Source organism: Amblyraja radiata, chromosome 38, assembly GCF_010909765.2.
Source record: "Amblyraja radiata isolate CabotCenter1 chromosome 38, sAmbRad1.1.pri, whole genome shotgun sequence".
Classification (NCBI taxonomy): domain Eukaryota; kingdom Metazoa; phylum Chordata; class Chondrichthyes; order Rajiformes; family Rajidae; genus Amblyraja; species Amblyraja radiata.
In genome coordinates this window covers 4,654,863-4,672,042 of record NC_045993.1, presented here as the reverse complement: position 1 = coordinate 4,672,042, position 17,180 = coordinate 4,654,863, and the positions used below count along the sequence as shown (strand labels likewise).

General features: G+C 49.5%; 1 protein-coding gene across 1 annotated transcript in view; it reads left to right on the top strand.

Moving 5' to 3' along the window:
• Nucleotides 1-804: 804 nt before the first annotated feature.
• Nucleotides 805-17,180, top strand: part of LOC116966928 (suppressor of cytokine signaling 1-like) — a 30,878-nt gene continuing 14,502 nt past the window's right edge. Inside the window, exon 1 of the mRNA XM_033013310.1 lies at nt 805-1,088. The gene's annotated coding sequence lies outside the window, so the exon portion shown is untranslated. The remainder of the gene's footprint in view (nt 1,089-17,180) is intronic.

Genomic DNA, 17,180 nt, shown 5'->3' with positions numbered 1-17,180 from the left:
GAGTGTACAAGCCCAGCTGCTCCATTCTCTCAGCACTCTGGGACTCGGTGTCTTGTCTGATGAAGGCTTGCCTTCATTACCCAAGATATGGAATATAAGAGCAGGGAGGCCAAGGTTCAGAGTGAAGAAGGGTCTCGACTCGAAAAGTCATTCTCTCCAGAGATGCTGCCTGTCCCGCTGAGTTACTCCAACATGTTGTGTCTATATCTTCGGTGTCTACATCCACAGTGCCTTCCTACACTGTCCCGATCCCTCGCCGGCTCCACACACGTCTCCCCCTCAGCATTAAAGACACAAGCTGATGCTCTGTATTGGGTCTGTGCCGCTCAAATGCCAGCGGACACATGGTGTACGGTTTTGAAACGCAGCTCGCAGCTGTGACGTGTACGAAAGTGAAACCTGGTTGAATTTCTTGGAAAGGCTACGCAAGGCTTCGAATACGCAAGTGGAATGGAAATAGAGAGAGAGGGGGGGAGGAGGAGGAGAGAAGTGGGGGAGAGAGAGAGGAGGGGGGTAGAGAGAAAAAGAGGGGGAGGGGAGAGAGAGAGATAGAGAGAGAGGGGGGAAAGAGAGGATAGAGAGAAAGAGGGGGGGAGAGAAAGAGGGTGGGCAGAGGGGGTGAGAGGGAGAGGAGGGGAGTGGAGGGGAGGGGGAGAGAGAGGTGGAGGAGAGTGAGAGGGGGAGAGAGAGAGGGGGGGGGTTGGAGGAAGAGAGGTGGAGGAGTGTGAGAGGGGGGAGGGAGAGGAGGGGGAGAGAGAAGAAGGGGGAAGAGAGAGGGGGGGAGGGAGGAGGGAGAGAGAGAGGAGAGGAGGGCGGTACTTCAAACTACTCGCCAAAAGTTGCCAAGCCGGCCAGCGAGGGAGCGAGGAGCAAGCAGCCCGGGCCACAGCAGCGGGCAGGGTGGGACATACACGCACACACGGGGGGGGCAATGCTGCTTCCACAACGCGCAGTGCCTCCGTGCCCAGCCCGCTTGCCTCTCTGCTTCTGTGTACACACTCCCCAGCATCCGAACGACCCACCTTTTTGTTTCATCCTTGCCTTTACTACAAGACAGAAAATATAAACGAGACGATCCTATGACCTGGGTAAGTCAATTTTTTTTGTTGTTGAAGAAAACAGCCCCCCCCCCCCCCCCAAACCCCCCCCCCTTCAAATCGATCTGAATTTAAATGTTTGCCTCCCCATTCTTCTCGCCAGCAACGATCTATTCCACAATTTCCTTGATCTCCATTGCGTTTTCTCGTTTTCACACCTTACGCTTTCTTATCTCTCTTATCTCCCTCTCCCCCGACTCTCAGTCTGAAGAAGGGTCTCGACCGGGAAACCTCAGCCATTCCTTCTCTCCAGAGATGCTGCCCGTCCAGCCGAGTTACTCCAGCATGTTGTGTCTTATCTTCAGTGTAAAGCAGCATCTGCAGTTCCTTCCATGCACAACTCGAAGTGTTTGTCTAAAGAAGGAACTGCAGATGCCGGAAAATGGAAGGTGGACAAAAATGCTGGAGAAACTCAGCGGGACGGGCAGCATCTCTGGAGAGAAGGAATGGCTGAGGTTTCCGGGTCGAGACCCTTCTTCAGACTGAGATGCTGGAGAAACTCAGCGGGTGAGGCAGCATCTATGGAGCGAAGGAAATAGGGCCCGAATGGCCTCCTCCTGCGCCTATTTTCTATGAAACCCTTCTTCGGACGGAATTAAATGTTTGTAGTTTTTTTCTATCTCAAAGAAAGAGGTATTTTTCAAGATAACATTTCAAAGAGAAATCTGCATCAAGGGTTGGTAAAGGAACGAACCGCAGCCCCCGGTCTCTGAAACACGGAAGGCGAACGTTACACCTCTAAAGTGGAACACAAAATGCTGGAGTAACTCAGCGGGACAGGCAACATATACTGAAGATAGACACAAAAAGATGGAGTAACTCAGCGGGACAGGCAACATATACTGAAGATAGACACAAAATGCTGGAGTAACTCAGCGGGTCAGGCAGCGTCTATGGAGAAGTGTGTACCTTCGATTTTACCAGCATCTGCAGTTCTTTCTTTAAAAAACTCTGTGGAGAAGCTGTCTCGATCCAACCCATATTCCTTCTCTGCAGAGATGCTGCCTGTCCCGCTGAGTTACTCCAGCATCTTGTGTCTTGTCTCCGGCGCCTGCTGTTCCTTCCTGCACAACGTACGTACAACTGCACGGAGACGGGGATATTCTTCCCCGGGACAGTTAGTTCTGAGACGCATCTACATCGGGAGGAGCCGTCACTTACACTAGAGCGGGACTGGCGTGGAATGGGAACCATCTGGGCTTATAGCGAGCGGCCCAGGCCGGACATACCGAAGTGGGACACAAAATGCTGGAGTAACTCAGCGGGCCAGGCGGCATTTACTTCCCCCAAGTATTGTCTAAACCCGCGGTGCCCGGGACCGCCAGTAAACTGAATTACTCCAGCAATCTGCGTCCATATTCGGTGTATATTGCCTGACCCATTGAGTTACTCGGCATTTTGTGCCTATCTGCAGTGTATGTTGCCTGTCCCGTTGAGTTACTCCAGCATTTTTGTGACTATCTTCAGTATATGTTGCCTGTCCCGTTGAGTTACTCCAGCACCTGCAGTCCGTTCGTTCCTCCCTACACACCATGGGTCTAGTGATCGGCCGGCTGCAGGGCAGTGCTGGTACCCGCAGGGTGCAGTCAGTAGAGACGACTCCATTTCCCCTGGATGCCGGGGTTAGAGGCGGTGGGTCGGAGCGGATCAGTGCCAACCTGTGTGAGAGGAACCAAGAATGAGAGGAATGGATCGGGTAGATGCACAGAGTCTCTTGTCCAAAGTAGGTGAATCTTGTTCAGAGTAGGTACTGGCTCGGTGCCGAATGGCCTACTCCTGCACCTATTGTCTATGGAATCGAGCAGTGGTTCCCAACCTTTTTTAAGCTCATGGTCCCCCTTGGGATCTTGTAATTTTTCTATGCCCCCACCCCTGACACTATTAGCGGAAAAAAAGTACTTCAATATTATAATATAGTAAGAAACTTACAAAATTCTTAAGGGGTTGGACAGGCTAGATGCAGGAAGATTGCTCCCGATGTTGGGGAAGTCCAGAACAAGGGATCACAATTTAAGGATAAGGGGGAAATCTTTTAGGACCGAGATGAGGAGGACATTTTTCACACAGAGAGTGGTGAATCTGTGGAATTCTCTGCCACAGACGGTAGTTGAGGCCACAGTTCATTGGCTATATTTAAGAGGGAGTTAGATGTGGCCCTTGTGGCTAAAGGGATCAGGGGGTATGGAGAGAAGGCAGGTACAGGATACTGAGTTGGATGATCAGCCATGATCATATCGAAGGGCCGAATGGCCTACTCCTGCAGCTATTTTCTATGTTTCTATAATCCCTTCCATAAAAATATCAGTGTCTATTAATGGCACATATATTCTCTTTTATTCTATTCCACCAACATCAAAGATATTTCAACTACATAGATTTAAATTTATTAAAACTGAAATTTAGGAGGCAACAGGGTGGTAGCCCTGTGGCCCCCTTCATTGAACCTGTGGCCCCCTAAATCCCAACATTTTTCTGTGCCCCCCCTGAAATTTGCCACGGTGGCCCCAGGATGGGAATCACTGGAATCAAGGTTCAGAGGACACAGGTTCAAGGTGAAGGGGAAAAGATTTAATCGAAATTTCAACAGTTTTTCACCAATGCTCACAGCAAAATATAGTGTGGCACGGTGGTGCAGCGGTAGAGTTGCTGCCTTACAGCGCTTGCAGCGCCAGAGACCCGGGTTCCATCCCAACTACGGGTGCTGTCCATACGGAGTTTGCACGTTCTCCCCGTGACCGCGTGGGTTTTCACCAAGATCTTCGGTTTCCTCCCACACTCTAAAGACGTACAGGTGTGTAGGGAAATTGGCTTGGTAGGTGTAAATTGTCCCTAGTGTGTGTAGGATAGTGTTAATGTGCGGGGATCGCTGGTTGGTGTGGACACGGTGGGCCGTAGGGGCTGTTTCCGCAGTTATCTAGCTTTCAAGAGAGAGCTAGATAGGGCTCTTAGAAATAGCGGAGTCAGTGGATATGGGGAGAAGGCAGGAACGAGGTATTGATTGGGGATGATCAGCCATGATCACATTGAATGGCGGTGCTGGCTCGAAGGGCCGAATGGCCTACTCCTGCACCTATTGTCTATTGTCTATTGAATCTGTAAACTAAACTAAAAATGGCCTTAAGTGGAGTGTAGAAACATAGAAACATAGAAAATAGGTGCAGGAGTAGGCCATTAGGCCCTTCGAGCCTGCACCGCCATTCAATATGATCATGGCTGATCATCCAACTCAGTATCCTGTACCTGCCTTCTCTCCATACCCCCTGATACCTTTAGCCACAAGGGCCACATCTAACTCCCTCTTAAATATTGCCAATGAACTGTGGCCTCAACTACCTTCGGTGGCAGAGAATTCCACAGATTCACCACTCTCTGCGTGAAAAAACAAGGAACTGGTTCTGGTTCTGGCAGAATCTGGTTTACCAATGAAAGATATAAAATGCTGGAGTAACTCAGCAGGTCGGGCAGCAACCCTGGAGAACATGGAGAGGTGGCGTTTGGATCCTTCCTGGGTGTGGTGTTATGCTTCAAGATATTTATAACAGTTTGAGTTGAGTTTATTGCCACGTGTACCGAGGTACAGTGAAAAGCTTTTTGTTGCGTGCTAACCAGTCAGCGGAAAGACAATACATGATTACAATCGAGCCGTCCACAGGGTACAGATACATGATAAAAGGGAATACCGTGAATAATTTTTAGCGCAAGATAAAGTTGTACTAATCTCTGACCCTGATCACATATAACGTGGCTTTGTGGTTGTTCTGGTCACTGCGTACGTAGCTTCTAGGTGCAAGGACCATTTGTTTGAGACAAAGAGAGTGGTCGGGGTCTGGAATGGTGCTGTGGTGGGTGTAGATTCAGTGGTGGGGATCAAAAGGAAGCTGGGTCAGTATGTGGAAGGAAGAGGCTCGCAGGGTGCGGAAGTTCAGGGAGTGGAGTGAGCTGGAGTGATCTTGCATAACGCTGCTTGGTCTGTCATCGACAGGCCCAGAGACTCCTTTTGTTCTGCGAACATTCCCCGAACTGTAAGTGTAGGAAGGAACGGCAGATGCTGGTTTGCATCGAAGATCGACGATATAGACATAACGTGCCGAATAGTTAAGATGACGGAATGGGAGTGGGAGTGTCTAGGACCAGAGGTCACAGACAACAGACAATAGACAATAGGTGCAGGAGTAGGCCATTCGGCCCTTCGAGCCAGCACCGCCATTCAATGTGATCACAGCTGATCATCCCCAATCAGTACCCCGTTCATGCATTCTCCCCATACCCCCTGACTCCGCTGATCATTTTTAAGAGCCCTATCTAGCTCCCTCTTGAAAGTATCCAGAGAACCGGCCTGAGGCAGAGAATTCCACAGACCCACCACTCTCTGTGAGAAAAAGTGTTTCCTCGTCTCCGTTCTAAATGGCTTACTCCTTATTCTTAAACTGTGTGTGGCCCCTGGTTCTGGACTCCCCCCAACATCGGGAACACGTTTCCTGCCTCGACAGCCTCAGAATTAAAGGACGTTCCTTTAGGAAGGAGATGAGGAGGAATTTCTTTAGTCAGAGGGTGGTGAATCTGTGGAATTCTTTGCCAGGGAGGGCTGTGGAGGCCAAGTCAATGGATATTTTTAAGGCAAAGATAGATGGATTCTTGATTAGTACGGGTGTCAGGGGTAATGGGGAGAAGGCAGGAGAATGGGGTTAGGAGGGAGAGATAGATCAGCCATGATTGAATGGCGGAGTAGACTTGATGGGCCAAATGGCCTAATTCTGCTCTGCCTTAGCACTTATGACCTTATGACTCAGCGGGTCAGGCAGCAGCTCTGGCGAGAAGGATTAGGTGATGTTTTGGGTCGAGACCCTTCATCAGACTTCATTTGTCTATCCCCGTCCTGGATGCACTCATCTGAATGAATAAAGGCGTTGAATTAATTCTCGGGGATGATTTGCGTTTGTGAGTCTGTATGGGTGTGGAAGAGTACCATGGGACGACAGATGGCACAATGGGCTAAGTGTTCGGCTGGCAACCGGAAGGTAGCCGGTTCGAATCCCGCTTGGAGTGCATACTGTTGTTGTGTCCTTGGGCAAGACACTTCACCCACCTTTGCCTGTGTGTGAATGTGTGTGAGTGATTGGTGGTGGTCGGAGGGGCCGTAGGCGCAGATTGGCAGCCACGCTTCCGTCAGTCTGCCCCAGGGCAGCTGTGGCTACAGAAGTAGCTTACCACCACCGAGTGTGACTGAGGAGTGAATGAATAATGCGATGTAAAGCGCCTTGAGTATTAGAAAGGCGCTATATAAATCCCATCCATTATTATTATTATTACCATCATTTGGTATTGCCAAATTCAAGGTCATATCAGGAAGAATATCTAAGTGGGTACACAAAAATGCTGGAGAAACTCAGCGGGTGCAGCAGCATCTATGGAGCGAAGGAAATAGGCAGCGTTTCGAGCCGAAACCCTTCTTCAGACTGATGGGGGGTGGGGGTGGGTGGGGGGGGGGGGGGGCAGGGAGAAGAAAGGAAAAAAGAGGAGGAGGAGCCAGAGGGCTGAGGAAGGGGAGGAGACAGCAAGGGCTAACAAAATTGGGAGAATTTAAGTGCTTATGTATAGTGATACTTGTACTGAACTGTGCACAAAATTTAATTTCACTGCGCCTTGCGTCGTGTGACAAATAAAGTATCGTACCATTGAGGGCCCCTGTCCTACTTAGGAGACCTAAACAGCGACCTCTGGTGACCTTTGCCGCCACCGAAAAAAAAAATCAAGTTCGAGATGACCTGCAACCTCCTACCACCTCCCACGCATGTGTTGAAAACCTTCCACCACTATGAGGAAAACCGGCTTCGACTAGACCTGCGACAAAAAAATGATCGATTTTTAAAAATGGCAACCTATTTTTTGTCGAGGTCGGTTTTAATCATGATGAAAAACTAGCAGCAACCTAGATGAAGCCTCGACCACTTTCCACCATTAGGGAGAGTGGCCAAAACCTCCGGTGACCTCATGGAAACCTTGGGTGGCGGGCAAGGTCACCAGAGGTTGATGTTTGGGTCTCCTAAGTGGGACAGGGGCTTAAGGATATCTGTGGATAGCAATAATGCTCTTGGACCCTTGATCATATTGAATGGCGGTGCAGGCTCGAAGGGCCGAATGGCGGTGCAGGCTCGAAGGGCCGAATGGCCTACTCCTGCACCTATTTTCTATGTTTCTATGTTGACTTATCCCACATTGCCGGGAGGAATTGGCTAACCCAGCAACAACTAACCAAGGACAGATCAGGGACCAAACCTCGGAGACATCCAAGAGTCAAGGGACATCAAGAGTGTTCTTACATGCAGCAGATTTCTTACAACAGAATATGTCAACGTGCTGGTAAACTGTTTATGGTAAAATTGAACTGAACGCAGCAAAGCTAAATATGCAGGTTCCCCTCCATCAGTCAACTAGGAACCTGCTGAAGTTCCTGGAACCCGTTGCTTCATAGATTCTAGAAATTTGATAAGAATTCGGTTGAAAACAGATGTGCAGTGGGTGACACAGGGTTTGTAGGCAGCCTGAGGGAGGTTGAGCAGATCGACTAGGAGTTGTTTAGTTTAGAGATACAGCACGGAAACAGGCCCTTCAGCCCACCGAGTCCATGTTGACCAGCGATCCCTGCACATTAACCCTACCCTACCACACACACACACACACACACACGCACGCACGCACGCACGCACGCACGCACGCACGCACGCACGCACGCACGCACGCACGCACGCACACACACACACGACAATTTCCACAAACACCAAGCCAATGAACCCACAAACCTGCACGTCTTTGGAGTGTGGGAGGAAACCGAAGATCTCGGACAAAACCCTCGGGGAGAACGTGCAAACTCCATACAGGCAGCACCCGTAGTCAGGATTGAACCTGGGACCCTGGCACTGCAAGCGCTGTATGGCAGCAACACAACAGCCGCCCAATTATAGACAATAGACAATAGGTGCAGGAGTAGGCCATTCGGCCCTTCGAGCCAGCACCGCCATTCAATGTGATCATGGCTGATCATCCCCAATCAGTACCCCGTTCCTGCCTTCTCCCCACATCCCCTGACTCCGCTATTTTTAAGAGCCCTATCTAGCTCTCTCTTGAAAGTATTGATTTAGCTTCTCCACTATCCACACCACATGCTGTCAAATCCCACCAACTTTGCAATAAGCCACAAGTCTGTTTTCCTACATGTCCCCGAATGTTTATTGTATGTTTGCCACAGCCTAACCGTAAAGTGAGAGATAAAGAAGCAGTTTCAATATTTGCTACGATATCGATCAGCTGCAAAGATCGGCCGACCAATGTGAAGATGTGAAGTGCTGGAGTAACTCAGTGGGTCGGGCAGCACGACCGGCGAAAAGGCATGGGTGACGTTTTGGGTCGGGACATTCCCTGGGAAAATGGAAGTTAATTCTGACAAGTTCAATGTCAAACATTTCAGGAGGCAAAAAATGTTAGGACATGTTGGGGGAGTCCAGAACCACAGTTTAAAAAATAAGGAATAAGCCATTTAGAACGGAGACGAGGAAACACTATTTCTCACAGAGAGTGGTGAGTCTGTGGAATTCTTTGCTGGTGGAGGCCGGTTCTCTGGATGCTTTCAAGAGAGAGATAGATATGGGTCTTAAAAATAGCGGAGTCTGGGGAGATGGTAGGAACGGGGTACTGATTGGGGATGATCAGTCTTGATCACATTGAATGGCCAAATAGCCTACTCCTGAACCTATTGTCTATTGTCTATTGTCTATTGACATTCGAGTAAATGGTAGAGCTATCTTCTTATGCCCCCTTCGGTCGTGGCTGACCATGGGTGTCTCCAGGGTGCTGTTCCCTATATGGAGGACGCCTGTGCGTGACTTTGTTTAACGTGGGGAGACTGGTGCACAGACAGCCACCCCACGGTCCTTGACAGATCTGGGTCAGGATCCAGTGGCATGGAGTCCAAGACGACCGGAGACCCTTTTCTGCTCATCCTTCATCCGCCTTCCCAGCCGTTGTGACGCTCCACTAAGGTCAGCCATCGTCCTCCGCCTGTTCCACCGTTGAGGTCTTGGTGGGGGGAGGGGGGGGGGGGGGGGGGGGTCTTGATGAACAGGGGGATCTTGGGGTACAAAATCTATAAATCTCTGAAAGTGGCCCTGAATCCCTAAAAGTGGTAGCACAGGTGAATACTGTAAACAATGTATTTGGGATGCTTGCCTTCCATCAGTTGTGGCATAGAATGTATGGGCAGGGATGTCATGTTACAAAATGCTGGAGTAACTCAGCGGGGCAGGCAGCATCTCCGGAGAGAAGGAATGGGTGATGACTCAGGTTGAGACCCTTCTTCTGACTATAGAAATGTGGTTGGGTAAGGTGTGTGATCTGTTGTTTTCACACCTTACCATTCCTTATCTCTAGTCTCCCGCTCCCCTGATTCGCAGTGTGAAGAAGGATCTCGACCCGAGACGTCACCCATTCCTTCTCTCCAGAGATGCTGCCTGTCCCGCTGAGGTTTTTTGTGTCTCTCTTCTGTGCGAACCAGCATCTTGAGTTCCTTCCTACACATGCCACATTGCAACATTGGTGAAGATGGTGTGTTGCATGCAGTGCTGGCTGCCGCACTGTGGGAAAGATGTGTCTGAACAGCAGAGAGCATGGAGGGGGTGGTTCTGTCTGAAATGAGCTGCGTGAAGAGGCGGCTAAGGCAGATACACTCACAGCATCCTGATCAGCACATGAATCATCAAAGCTAAGAAGGCCATCGACCTAATGGGAGCAAATGGGGTTAGTGTAGGTAGATAGAACAAGCAGCATAGGCATGGTGGGCTGAAGGGTCTGTTTCTATACTGTATGACTTTATGATTACACGACTTGCATATCATAATGTCAGAGGAGGCGTGCATGAAACTGATGCCATCTGTAGAAGGGTCTTGACCCGAAATGGCACCTTTCCAATGTCCCCAGAGATGCTCTGACCTTCTGAGTTACTACACTTATTTAGAGTTTACTTTAGAGTTTAGATATATAGCACAGAAACAGGCCCTTCGGCCCAATGGGTCCATGCAATCCAGCGATCCCCGCGCACTAACATAGAAACAGAAAATAGGTGCAGGAGTAGGCCATTCGGCCCTTCGAGCCTGCACCGCCATTCAATATGATCATGGCTGATCATCCAACTCAGTATCCCATCCCTGCCTTCTCTCCATACCCCCTGATCCCTTTAGCCACAAGGGCCACATCTAACTCCCTCTTAAATATAGCCAATGAACTGTGGCCTCAACAACCTTCTGTGGCAGAGAATTCCACAGATTTACCACTCTCTGTGTGAAGAATGTTTTTCTCATCTCGGTCCTAAAAGATCTCCCCCTTAACACTATCCTACACCCACTAGGGACAATTTTTACATTTACCAAGCCAATTAACCTACATACCCGTACGTCTTTGGAGGTAGACAAAAATGCTGGAGAAACTCAGCGGGTGCAGCAGCATCTATGGAGCGAAGGAGATAGGCAACGTTTCGGGCCGAAACCCTTCTTCAGACTTTCTTTGCAGTGTGGGAGGAAACCGAAGATCCCGGAGATGCCGCCTGTCCCGCTGAGTTACTCCAGCATTTTGTGTCTATCCTCGGCTTAGATCAGCATCTGCAGTCCCCTCCTACAACCTACAAGCCCGCACGTCTTTGGGAGTGCGGGAGGAAACCGGAGCACCCGGAGGAAACCCACGCAGGTCACGGGGAGAACGTGCAAACTCCGTACAGACAGCACCCGTAGTCAGGATCGAACCCGGGTCTCTGTTGCTATGAGGCAGCGACTCTACAGCTGGTGAAAGAGCAATTAGGGGATGTCACTTTGTATGTAAGAAAAAACACAACTTCTGAAAGCATCTTCAAGGGGCAAGAGAGTTGTGCGAATAGAATTAAAACCAATATTATATAAAATATATTATATTGTATAATAGATCTATGAAATTGAAATATCCTGTCATGTGCTCTCACACAAATATCCCTCTCACTGTTTTCTCTTCCTCTGAAAAACATGTTAAAAAGTGATTTAAATACTTGCAGTCAGTAATTTCTAACTCGCATCTAATCTCGGTTCATTATCAATTAACACGATGACTTACTGAATGTAAGTTTATTACTTAGCAACTAACATCACATGAGTTGTCTTCAAATGATCAAAGGTATCAAAGGTATTTTATTGGTCACATTCACATACACCCAGGTGTAGTGAAGTGAAATGCTTCTTGCCATTTTGCAGCACATAAAGAAGGAATACAGACATAACATTAATAAGAGTTTTAAACATAAAGAACATCCCCCCACAATGGTTCCCACCATGAGGGAAGGCACAAAGTCCAGTCCCCAACCCCAGTTCACCCATAGTCGGGCCCATTGAGGCCTCCACAGTTGCCTCTACGGAGGCCCGATGTTCCAGGCCGTTCTCGCCGGGTGATGTTGCTCCGGCGTCGGGAGAGTCCTCTCAGCGGCTTGGGAACCCTGGAACGGCCGCTTCTGTACTGGAGGCCACGGCTTCCAAAGCCAACAAGGCCGCGCCGGTTGGAGCTCCACAACTGGCGATCTCATCGAGAGATCCCAGGCTCCCGGTGTAAAGTTCAGCGCCGCCGCCCGCAGCTGGCCGCTCCACAGTCCCGCAGTCCGTGATGTTTTCCTCAGCGATCTTCAGCTCACCGGAGTTCCAGCCCGGCGACCCAGGCAAGGCATCGCCCGCTCCGCTCGCGATAGCGCTCCAGCGCTGTGCCGCCGCCGAAGCCGAGGTTCTGGGCGGTCCCCGACAGGAAACGCCGCTCCAGGCCCGCTGGTAGGCCGCGAGGACGGGTCGAAGCTGCAGCCCGGAGAAAATCTGCCTCTCCGACCAGGTAGGGACCCTGAAAGGCAGTTTCCCCCTTCCCCCCCCCCCCCACATAAAAAAGTCTAGACCTCCAAACAAAACACTTAACTAACTAAAATAAAAAATAAAAAGATGAAAAGACAGACAGCTGCTGGCTGGGCAGCCGTGCACAGGACAGCAGCCCACACATTATTGTTCCACAAAGAACCTTTGAGCAGTTGCCTTAAAGATATCAACTGCAATGCCTATGGTGCAAGCCAACCTGGAAGAATGTAGAAACAAGGAACTGCAGATGCACTTGTGTGCACAAAAAGACACAAAGTGCTGGAGTAACTCTGGGTCAAGCAGCATCTCTGGAGAACATGGATAAGTAACGTTTCAGGTCAGAACCCTTCTTCGGACTGATATTCACAATATAAACAAAAGTGCTGGAGAAACTCAGCGGGTGCAGCAGCATCTATGGAGCGAAGGAAATAGGCAATGTTTCGGGCCGAAACCCTTCTTCAGACTGAAGACTAAATACAGGCATCACGTGTTCGACATGTCGTGGGATAAAATCGACAGATCACAGCAGACTTGATTGTGTGGAGAAAAAGGACGGATAATAGACCTGTCCCATGGTACGAGTCCATTCCAAGAGCTCTCCCGAGTTTAAAATAAATCAAACTCGTGGTAAGCACGGAGAATGAACGTAGTGGGTACGTCGGAGCTCGGTGACGTCTCTTAGCGGCTCGTAACGCTAACGGCAGGTACTCGGGAAGCCTCGCTAATGGCAGGTAAGCACGGAAAAGACTCACGAAGATTTTTCAACATGTTGAAAAATGTCCACGAGAGCCCCGAGTACCGACGAGCGGCCATTACCGCAAATCTCCGAGTTCGAATCAGGGCAAACTCGGAAGAGAGAGAGCTCTTGGAATGAACTCGTACAGTGGGACAGGGGTTTAACGTTTCGGGTCGGGACACTTCTTCGAACTGAGAACAGACTGAAAGACACTTTGTTGCATGCAAGCAAACTTTGTTTCCACGATAACTTTACAGGAACAAATGGTACTCAGAGAAAACTTGCCACAATATGTGCAGAAGTCCATGAATAGGATTTGAATATTTCTTGTGACTCAGAGCTGAGATCTGGATTTTTGCCACAACACTGCAATTGTTAATGTCTTCACATACCACACAATTTGTGTCGGTTCTTCGGACTCTGCCGATTGCATAATTTGGACATATGTCGACACAAAATGCTGGAGCAACTCAGCGGGACAGGCAGCATCTCTGGAGAGGGGGAATGCACAATTTGGGCACATGTGGTCCGTCTGGTGATTATTTAGTTTAGAGAAACAGCGTGGACTTCGGACCAGCGGCCCAACAAGTCCGCGCCGACCAGCGATCCCTTCACACTAACACGATCTCACACACACACACACACACTAGGGGCAATTTACAATTTTACCGAAGCCAATTTGCCCACAAACCTGTACTTCTTTGGAGCGTAAGAGGAAACCGGAGCACCCGGAGAAAACCCACGCAGGTCACTGGCAGAACGTACCAACTCCGTACAGACAGCACCCGTAGTCAGGATCGAACCCGGGTCTCTGGTGCTGTGAGGCAGCAATCCTACTGCTGCACCTCTGTGTCATTCCACGATTCTGTTTGTAATAATAATAATGGATGGGATTTATATAGCGCCTTTCTAATACTCAAGGCGCTTTACATCGCATTATTCATTCACTCCTCAGTCACACTCGGTAGTGGTAAGCTACTTCTGTAGCCACAGTTGCCCTGGGGCAGACTGACGGAAGCGTGGCTGCCAATCTGCGCCTACGGCCCCTCCGACCACCACCAATCACTCACACACATTCACACACAGGCAAAGGTGGGTGAAGTGTCTTGCCCAAGGACACAACGACAGTATGCACTCCAAGCGGGATTCGAACCGGCTACCTTCCGGTTGCCAGCCGAACACTTAGCCCATTGTGCCATCTGTCGTCCCAAATGTTTGTGAGTGTGAGCAGGCTATTTGGGGGGGGGGTGATATAATTGGGGAATGATTGGTGGGATCACATCCTAGTCATATTCACCCTTTAGCCTGACACACCAGAATTGGTCACGAACGATAATTATGGAAAGGTCCCCACCTGAAGCATTACAGGACCTTTAAGGATGAAAACATGATGTAACATCTCCGGAGAAAAGGAACAGGTGACGTTTCATAGAAACATAGACAATAAGTGCAGGAGTAGGTCATTTGGCCCTTCGAGCCAGCAATGCCATTCAATATGATCATGGCTGATCATCCAGAATCAGTACCCCGTTCCTGCTGTCTCCCCATATCCCTTGATCCCATTAGCCCTAAGAGCTCTATCCAACTCTCTCTTGAATACACCCAGTGAATTGGCCTCCACTTCAGTGGCAGGGAATTCCACAGATTCACAACTCCCTGGGAGAAAAGGTTTCGGGTCGAGATCTGAAATGTCAACAGTTGCTTCTCCCCAGAGGTGAGCAGCCTGACCCGTCGAGCTACTCCAGCATTTTGTGTCTATGTTCGGTTTACACCAGCGTGTTGCTTCCTGCAGAAATCAGGATATAAGGTTGCACAAAAATGCTTTGGACAGAAGACTGAAAGGTGATCTGTCTGAGGTGTTGAATGGAGTCACAAGGATTAACACAAAGAAACCCTATCCGTTGGTGAGGACATCCACGGCGGGATTGGCTCAGAACTGGCTGGAGGTGTGAATCCCAAGATAAATTAACCATGTGAAATTTGCGAGAGAGATAGTGGCATCGGTTTTCAAGATTGTGTGACATTCAAAATAGTGAAATGACATAGAAACTTAGACAATAGGTGCAGGAGTAGGCCATTCGGCCCTTCGAGCCTGCACCGCCATTCGATATGATCATGGCTGATCATCCAACTCAGTATCCCATCCCTGCCTTCTCTCCATACCCCCTGATCCCTTTAGCCACAAGGGCCACATCTAACTCCCTCTTAAATATAGCCAATGAACTGACCTCAACTACCTTCTGTGGCAGAGAATTCCACAGATTCACCACTCTCTGTGTGAAAAATGATTTTCTCATCTCGGTCCTAAAAGACTTCCCTCTTATCCTTAAACTGTGACCCCTAGTTCTGGACTACCCCAACATCAGGAACAATCTTCCTGCATCTAGCCTGTCCAACCCCTTAAGGATTTTGTAAATTTCTATAAAATCCCCCCTCAATCTTCTAAATTCTAGCGAGTACAAGCCGAGTCTATCCAGTCTTCATATGAAAGTCCTGCCATCCCAGGAATCAGTCTGGTGAACCTTCTCTGTACTCCCTCTATGGCAAGAATGTCTTTCCTCAGATTAGGAGACCAAAACTGTACGCAATGACCTAAATATAATCTATTCGCGGCCTACTAACTGGATTGGCGCGGCCTTTCCTGCCAGAGCTTCAGCTTCGGTGGCAGCACAGCGCTGAAGTACCTTCGCGGAGCGGGCGGTGCCTTACCGAGGATCGCCGTGTGGTAACTCCGGAGTGCTGAGACCGCCGACTCCAACATCGCGGAGCTGTGGCGGCGGACATTCCAGCCACGGGCGACGCTGACTTCAACATCGCGGAGGCCCGGGATCTTTCGCCGAGGTCGCCAGTGTGAATCTCCGCCCAGCTCGGCCTGTGGACTTCGGGAGCCGCGCACGGTCTCCGGTGGGAAGCGGCCGATTCGGAAACTCCAAGCCGCTGAGAGTGTTCTTCCGACGCCGGAGCACCATCATCCGGCGAGAGGGCCTGAAACATCGGGCCTTCGCTGCCGGCGACTACGAAAGTCTCAAATAGGCCCCGAACACAGGGCCACGAACACAGAGGAAGAGGATTGAACTTTTACTGCCTTCCCTCACAGTGGGAAACGTTGATTCTGTTGTGGGGGGCCGTTCATGTTAAATTCTATAGTGTGCTGTGCTTTTCTTTTTATTTGTATGGCTGTATGGCAACCCAGATTCTTCTGTTACAGCACTTTGGTTCAACGTGAGTTGATTTCAAATGTGCTATCTATCCATCTATCTATATTTAAAACTGTGTGTGTGTGTGTGTGTTTCTGCCTGTCTTGTGGTTGCCAGCCTGTGGGTGCCGGCCTTTGATTCGTTGCTACGCCAACACCAGACCCAGAAACGCCCAGATTTTTTTTCATTTCGGTAGAGATTTCACTTTTCATTCCAAGTATCCACTCCTCATTAAATTTCGTTGTGTTTATGTACACATTTTTAATAAAATCCTTCTCGCCCCCCCCCCCCCACTCACTCATTTTGTCGCCTCCTGCTGGCCAGCGACCATAACGGCTGCTGGCGCCCGCTTCTCGCCTCAAAGACGCCATTTAAAAACAGCCGCACTGTTGAGTCCTGAACGGCTTGAGTTGGAGAGCCACGTTTCCCGTGGGGGCTACAGGTAGGGAACGGCTGCATTGGGGGAGCAGACCCAACGGGTCTGCACTTGGTCTAGTATATATATAAAAATTGATTGATTGATTGATTGAGTGTGGACTGTTCTATCCAGGTGCTTTGTAACACCTGTTGCTGGAGATTGTCCTTCACCTTTTTCACAGTGTTAGTTTAGAGATAGAGCGCAGAAACAGGCCCTTCGGCCCACTGAGTCCGATCCCCGCACACTAAAACTATCCTACAAACTCTCGGGATAATTTACAATTATACCAAGACAATTAGCCCACGGACCTGTACGCCTCTGGAGAGTGGGAGGTACAACCCACGCGGTCACGGGGAGAACGTACAAACACCACACAGACAGAACCCGTAGTCAGGATCAAACTCTGGCCTCTGGCACTGTGAGGCAGCAACTCTACCGCTGCACGACTGTGCTGTTCTAGACTATTTCTATGCATGTCTGTAAGTCGACTACGCAGTGCTTATGTAATATACTGGTAAACAACAAATCCTCCATCTCTGACAACCTTAGGTAATATTTTATCTCTTGCTGACACACAGCGCCATAATCACATGTCCCCCCCCCGCCCAAACAAATCATACACCATATGGGAGTCAGGATAGCAGGTTCCACTAAACTGTCCGAGCTTTGACCTAGTTTAAAATACTTTGTGTTCTGCCCGTGGCCTTGCAAAGGAATGCCAGAATGCCAAGGATTCAGATGTGGAGAGTTTAGTTTAGTTTAGTTTAGTTTAGAGGTACAGCGTGGAAACAGGCCCTTCGGCCCACCGAGTCTACGCCGACCATTGATACT